Below are 8,172 nucleotides of genomic sequence, written 5' to 3' on the forward strand. Positions count from 1 at the left end.
GAATTATTTTAATTTGCATTTCTCTAATCAATAATAATTTAGAACATTTTTTCCATATGACTATAGATACCTTTAATTTCTTCATCTGAAACTGCCTAAACAAACATCTGTATTAAGCATTTATTATGTGTCAGATTGTTCTAAACCCTGGGAATACAAATAAAGAAAAAAAAAAGGGGGGGCAGGTCTCTGATCTCACAGATCTCACATTCTTAAGTGGGGGGAAGAAGGAAATACAACATGCAAATTATTATATACATTTTTTCTTCTCTCACTCCTTCCATCTTCTGATAATCACTGAGACCTGGCTCTACTTTGACAGCTTTCCTGGCCTTTTTCAATATTAGCTGCATTTTCACTAATTTTCCTCTACTCACTAGTAAAAACAAAAGAATTAGAATACTTTATATATACATAATATGTACATATGTTTTTATTTTAAACATTCTTTTAAAATTCTAAAATTTTGTGTCCCAAATTCTCTTCCTCACTCTTCCCACCCCTCCCCTCACCCACTGAGAAGGTAATCAATTATGCATTTGAAATCATGCAAAATATATTTCCATATTACCCATATTGCAAAAAAAAAAAAAAAAGCAAGGAAAATAAAGAGTTCTATTTCAACTCAGAGTTCATCAGTTCTCTCTCTGAAGGTGGATAATATTTTTTCATCATGACTTCTTTGGGATAATAATCATTGTAATAACACTATTACTAGGCACAATTTTCTTCCAGTTCTCATTTCACTTTGCATCAGTTCATATAGGTGTTGTCATGTTTTTTTTTTCTGAAATCACCCCCATGTCATTTCTTATAGCACAATAATATTGAATCACATTCATATACCACAATGTGTCTAGCTATTCCCCAATAGATAAGCATTTTCTCAATTCTAAATTCTTTGCCAGCACAAAAAGAGTTCCAATAAATATTTATGTACATATGAGTCTTTTTCCTTGGGTCTTTTTGGGGTAGTGGTGGTATTGCAGGGTTTTAAAAAGTATGCACAATTTTATAGCATTTTGGGCATAGTTCCCAATTGTTTTGCAAAATGATTAGATGAGTTCACTATTCCAACTGCTTATTAGTCTACCTATTTTCCCCTCAATTTCTCCAGTTCTTGCCATTTCTGATAGATATGAGATATTAGCTCACAGTTGTTTTAATTTGCATTTCTCTAATTAATAGTGATTTAGAGTATTTTAAATATTACTGTAAATAGCTTTGATTTCTTCATCTGAAAATTCCTTGTTTCTATCTTTTGACCATTTATCAAATGGGAAATGATTCTAATTTTTTACAAATTTGACTCCATTCTCTATATATTTGAGAAGTGGGAGCTTTATTGGAGAAGCTTGCTGTAAAAAAATTTATGTCACTTCATTGTCTACAAAACCGTTTAGCAAAATGAAGAAAATGAAGTTTCTCTGATTATTTCTTTTTAATCTGTTTTTACTTTTTCTTAGATCATGATTGTCACCCCTGCCTTTTTTTACTTCAGGTGAAGCACAACAGCCTGCCCTAGTTTCTGTTTTTTAACTCTGAATGTATCTTTCTCTCTCTCTCTCTCTCTCTCTCTCTCTCTCTCTCTCTCTCTCTCTCTCTCTCATGAATGACATCCTGTTGGATTCTGGTTTCTACTCCCTTCTACTATCTGTTTCCATTTTATGGGTGAACTCATTCCATTTACAGTTACTCTCAGTTGCATGTAAAAATCCATCTTACTCACCAGGAAAAGGGAGGGAAAGAGGACAAGAGACATGGAGTAGGCAGAAATGATAAAAGGGACAGTGAATTAAGAAAGGAGTAGTAAGAAACAAAGCAGACTTTTGAAAAGGGGCAAGATAAAAAAATAAAATGATAAACAGAAAAAATAGAATGAACAGAAATACAGATAGGAGTCAAGAAGTGCTGGTACATTGGGATTCTCTCCTTGACAATCATCCCTGAACAATCTCAGAGATCAGAGATCTAGAGGGTAGATAAAGGATGAGTTCCTTTATTTCCTCTCCAAGATACAGGCATCTAGCCAACCTTTGTATAGGGAGGAGAGGAGTTGAGCATGTAAAGGGTGTGGTCTTCAAGCAGCTGGTGTTAAGCTATCTTAGGCTATTTATGCCTGATCAGGAAGCTTAGAGACCAGATTCCTCTCTCTCAAGACTCTTCCACTCTGACAGCAGTCAGGTAAGCACTGGATTTCCTCAGAGCTCCTGCATCCTCTACCCCAAGGAGATATACCTTGGTGAAAGTCCCCATAAAGGCTTCGAGGTTGTATCCCATTATGGGATCACAGCCTTTTGATATTTCAATTGCCACACTCTCAGGGACTCAGGCAATCAGATCCATAACCCCCACTTCTGAGGGATCCAAGGATCTGGCCCCCAGGTCCCAATATCCAAACGTACTGAATACTTTCAGGAACCCAGACCATGCTTCCTCTAAGAACAAAAGCTTCTGGGTCTTTTTGGTGAACTCTCAGGACAAATTCCTAGACTGAGTTTCTAGGATTAAGTGACGAAGTGGGGCCAAAAGTTGGGACCAGGTGTTGCCAGAATTGGGATTAGTATTTCTGTTTGGGGACTCCCATCATTCTTCACACTTCAGCACAATCTGGGAAGAACTCAGATGAGATAACTCTGGGGGACACTCCCAGTTTTCATATTCAGTTTAATTTGATGAATATTTATCATGTCCCCATTTCATATCTAGCATTTTGGAGAGGACAAATCACTGAGGCTGGAGTTGTCTTGAATTCCCAATCTGCTTCTTGGTACCTGTGTGAGTTTAAGATAAGTCAAGCACATTCATGGTTCAATTTCCTCTTCTCTCAAATAAGGGATTTGAATCAGATCTAGGGTTCTTAAACTGGAGTCAGTGATTTTAAAAAAATTCTATTAATATGTTGACAACAGTATAGAAATTATCTTATGTACTTATTTTATGCATTGAAAATCCTTATTCTAAGAAAAGGTGCATGGACTTCATCAGTTGGCCAAAGAGGTATATGGCAAAAAAGTTTAACAGCCCTAAGACTAGAAAATCCCTAAAGTCCCTTCTGATTCTGAAATCTAATGGAGAGCCCCCCAATTAAATTAATAACCCAGCACATTAATCCCATATTGCCTAATTGAGATGGATAAAATTGACTGTTGTACATTTCCAAATATTTCTCAACCACTCAAGTTAACATTTCCAAAACTGTCTCCTATTCTTATTCCATACCTGCCACCTATATTGCAAACAGCATACCATACAGTGGGTCACTGAGTTCCCATTTCAGAAATCTAATAAGTCATCTTTGACTCCATATTTTATCTTCTAATGAAATCCACATACACATCTACATTCAATCAGTTGCTCAGTCTTTTTGTTTTATTTTGTTTTGTTTTACTTTTCAATAGTATTTTATCTTTCCAAATACATTCTTTTATTTCTATTGAAATCTCACATCCTGTGACATTTTCTGTACAATGCCCAAATTAAGCTTCCTGTCTTCTTACCTGGGTAATTAAAATAAATCCCATACTTGGTTTTCCTTGTGTCCAGTCTGCTCCCTCTTCAATCATACAAAAAAAGCAATTCTTCTTCCTTCCAGCCATACCAACACCTGAACTCAAAGACTATCCATGGCTCCCTGTTGCTTATTGAATAACATTTATGGCATCCAAACTTTTTCACTATATGGGTCTCAATGTACTTATCCTTTCCATCCCCACAGCATTCCTTATTTTCTACAAGTTGAAAGACTCTTTCTTTATGGTTCCAAGTTATATGTTCCACTAATTCTTCTCCCAGGGTAAAAGAATCTTTCCCTCCTTAAGGTTGTCAGATCATTTTTACTTAGTTTCCTTTTTGCTTTTATCAAATTAATCTCAATTAAATTCAATAAACATCTATTATGCTCAAGGCATCAGGACAGATACTGGGTAAACATAGAAGGGGAAAAAAATGAATAGTTACCATGTTTGGGAACTTACAGACTAGGGGATATAACAGGTATAAATTCAAACTTTATGAAAAGTAATTTCAAGTGGGGATTGTGTTCTTCAAATTGAGGGGGAAAGTCAGAAAAGGCTTCCAGAAGAAGACTGGGGTTTCCTTGAGAAGTTCCAAGTATAAGGGAAAAAGCTTTTTCATGAAAATGAATGAAAGCAGAGGGAATGTGGCTATCTCACTGCCTTTCCTGGCTTCCTTTAAATCCTAGCTAAAATCCCATCTTCTAGAGAGGAAGCTTTTCCCAATCTCTCTTAATTCTAGTATCTTTCCTCTGTTAATTTTTCCCTGAAATATAGCTTGTTTAGTATATATTGCCTATTTTTTCCTCATGAATTATGAGCTTTTCAAGGGCAGAAACTGTCTTTTGTCTCTTTCTGTATTTAGAGTATTAAAGAGTATTTAGCGTAGTTCCTAGCACAGTCAATAATTAGTAAAGTTTATTGATTAATTATGTATGCATAGGAAACAGCTTTCAGACCAGTTTGAGTTAAATTGAGTATAAAAAGGGGAATAATAATAGTGGAAAGACATATAGGAGCTGAACAATAAAGGGATTTTAAATAGGTATAATGCTTCTGAGAGTTAGATGATCTGCTGTCCAGCAGGTCTTTCTGGTTTGGAGGTCAAATCTGTGTCCAATCCACCACACTGCAATATATACATACATATCCATATATAAATATATAAAGTTGAAAGGAGAGAAAGGAGGGAAGGGAGGGGTGGGGGGAGAGAAATAAAGAGAAGAAAAAGAAAGAAGAATAAGAAGAAGAAAGAAGAGGATGTGTGTGTGAGAGAGAGGGATAAAAAGAGAGAGACAGAGAAAGAGGGGGAGGGAGAAAGGAAAGAAGAAGAGAAGAGGGAGGAGAAAAGAAGGGTGGAGAGAGAGAGAGAAACAGAGAGAAAGAAAGAGAGAGAGAGAGAAGGAGAGGGAGGGAGGGAAGGAGAAAGAGAGCAAAAGCCATGTAAACCTCATTTTCCAGTTGAGGAAACTGAGACAGAGAGGTTACATGTCTTCTCCAATGTCACATAAGTAGCAAATAGCAGACTTGAAACTTAGTGACCGTTCTATGGTGGATAAATAAGGGAGCATAACAAGAAACATTACTCCACAACAATATCATGATAAGAAGATCAATAACTACAAGAAAAATGACAATATAATAATAGTTCTTTTAATTTGCAGAATAGCCATTGATATGCTTTGGTAGAGAGATTTTCTTCTTTGATTAGTTCTCTACTCCAGTGAAATCAGACCAGATGAAAAAATAAATCAAAAAACTCAAAAGTAAAAAACAAAAGTTGATTTTATATTGCTTTAAGATTTTCCAAAAACTCCATGGACATTATTGTTTCATTCACAAATCTACAGAATTATAAATATTTTCCCTATTTTATACATAAGGAAATCAAGTTTTAGAAAGATTAAGTTACTTACCCAGGGTCCAAATCTGAAATCAGTCCCCATATCTGAAAAGCATTCCCAGAATGCTTAACTTCCTTGAAGGTTTAGCTTAGATGCCATTTCTTTTATGGAGCCTTCTCTGTTTCTTCCCCCTATCATGGTGTCAGGGATCATTCAAGTTCTCTCTCACCCTCTTCAAACAATCTTATATTTAATTATCTGTGAATAGAATTGTATCCTGCTCCAGAGAATGAATCTCTAGACCTATTCTTCTAGTGCCAGTCTTTTCTGAGCTCCAGTTCTTCATTAACAGTTGCTTATGAGGTGTTTCAAATTAGATGTCCCATAGAATTTCAATCTCAATATTTCCTTTTCTTCCCTTCCCCCTCCCACCAAAAAACCAAAACAAATCTATTCCCTTCCAAACATCTCTATTCTCTGAGGATAAACCAATCCCTCGACATTTAAAATTTCAGTGACATCCTCTTTCTTGCCTGATTTATCCAATCAGATAATCCAATCAGAGACCTTAAAGGCCATGTAAACCTCATTTTCCAGTTGAGGACACTGAGACATAGAGATATTACATATCTTCCCCAATGTCACACAAGTAACAAATACCAAATATAAGACTGAATCTAGATTCTTTGATTCCAGAGTCAGTGATCCCCTTTCTTCCTTATTATGTTGTAAATTCCAGGCTCTTCAATAATTTGCCATTTTTATGAGGCACATCAGAAGAGGCATTCAGAACTGTGGACATTCTAAAAAGAGCTAAATCACTAGTTGGATCTTTACTTATCACATAACTTTCTCAAATTCCCAAGACCCCTTTACTCATCTCCCCACCATCAATGAATGTCTTACCAAAAGAGATCTTATTATTAAACAGTCTATGAAAGCACCAGGAATTCCAAGAAAAAATTAAGAGAGTCCTTTCTCTCAACGAACTCACATACAGAAAGGATCCACTTCAAATCAGATAGAAAGGTCTATGGTCCTTACAGGGCAGCTATAAAGCAGATGTTAATGCTTCTTCTTCCATGTCATTTCCACTGATATGTCAACAATGTTGAGAACTCAAGAATCATTAAAGAAAAGTCTTATCTCCAAAGTGCTCAGCATTTTTAAGACCTTTATTTGATGGCTCTTGAGTAGCTGTGAATATAGTATCCAAAGGAACAGTTGCCAGATTGCAGCTACATGCAGAATGATGACTGAGGGCCCTGGGCTAGAAGCCCCTCCTCCACAATGATTTTTCTCCTCAATGATAGGTTCAAGAGCTGGGCTAGAAGAAGGTATGATGGTTGGAGAGCACTACTATTCATAAGGCCCTTGGATTCAAGGTCTTTTTGGAAGCAGCTGGTTGCCCAATGCATACAGCCCTGACCTGGATCAGGAATGCCTGAGACATTTATCAGCTATGTGATCCTGAGCATGTCACTTAATCTCTCTTTGCCTCAGTTTCCTCAAGTGTAAAATGGGGATCATAAATAATGCTTCCCTCAAAAAGTTGTTGTGAGGATCAAATGAAATAGCTGCCAAAAAATGTTTAACATAATTCTTGGCATGTAAATGCTTATTCTCTTTTCCTAGCTCCAATGAAGTATGAAAGAAAATGCTGGTCAAAGTGATAATGGTTTTAATTGCCTGGCAGGTGCTGCTTCCTATCTCTTCCTCAAGATATCTTGCTACTTTACAAAACTAAGATACATCTGCATAGAGATGATGTGATAATTCCCTCTTTAGGAGCTGTTAAGATCAACAAGAGAGAAGGAATAGAGACAAGAAAGATGGAATATTCCAGGAAACATACAACTTAGTTCTAGCATAAAAAATAATGATTCATTTAAGAAGATAAAGCTGTTTGCAGTAGGGAGACAGAAGGGCAGTGCAAGGCTTTGGATTTGAGCAAGACATACCCCAAGCCTGCACTTACAGGTACACATAATGGAGACAGAACAGCTTATAAAGGAACAGATGCAGGTTTCAGAGAATCTTCATTGTGAATATGAACTCACAGAAAATGTCGGACAAATAATATAAAATGAGATTAATGTAGGAAAGTCAAAGCAGAAAGTGGACCTTCCATCACTGCCAACTTGTGCCTACTTGGATCAGACTGTTATAACCTATTTTATTACTTAACTGTGCTTGCAAAAGAAAGACTTCCAAATCCCATTGAATTTCTAGCATCATATTTTTTTAAGTCAGAATTTGAGGATTGAAACTAATTTTGGGAAAAGAATAAAATAATTTGGTTGTTACTGTAGAGATATATGATTAAGAGGCAGTTTATATTGCCATGAATTTTTTTTAAAAGCATACTAATCTTTAGGATCACAGATCTTGTTTCACTAATTCCAGAAGGGAACATATTTCCCTCATTCTTTATCTAATGAATATACTTATTTAGTGAGCATGTTATTTGTTTTTATTTTTTCACATTGTCTTAAAATCAGTCTTCAAAATAAATTGCTGAAAATTTGATTACTGGAAGGCAACTTTTTATTGAGAATAATTGTTTACTGTTTGGGTATTACACAAAGCACTGATCATATTTCTTATCATATTTGCATCATAGTTGTGTGGCTCGGAATGGTGAGGGGTCACCATTTAATAAAAAGCTGGAGAGATCTCTAGGAGCAAAGCAAAAGTTTATTGTACATTCTCAAGAGAATTGGGTGTCCCACCCATCAAGGGAAGAGGCACCTTCTGGGACAGGTTTTACACTTTAAACAGTCCCCAATGCAAACACCCCTCCCACCACTGAC

At 36.1% G+C, this 8,172-nt stretch overlaps 1 pseudogene; it reads left to right on the top strand.

The window, feature by feature from the left end:
• The first annotated feature begins 7,348 nt into the window (after positions 1-7,348).
• On the top strand, positions 7,349-7,626 carry LOC127544972 (protein dpy-30 homolog; annotated as a pseudogene).
• Positions 7,627-8,172: the final 546 nt, after the last annotated feature.

The sequence above is a fragment of the Antechinus flavipes genome, chromosome 1, assembly GCF_016432865.1.
Source record: "Antechinus flavipes isolate AdamAnt ecotype Samford, QLD, Australia chromosome 1, AdamAnt_v2, whole genome shotgun sequence".
NCBI classification, from domain to species: Eukaryota; Metazoa; Chordata; class Mammalia; order Dasyuromorphia; family Dasyuridae; genus Antechinus; species Antechinus flavipes.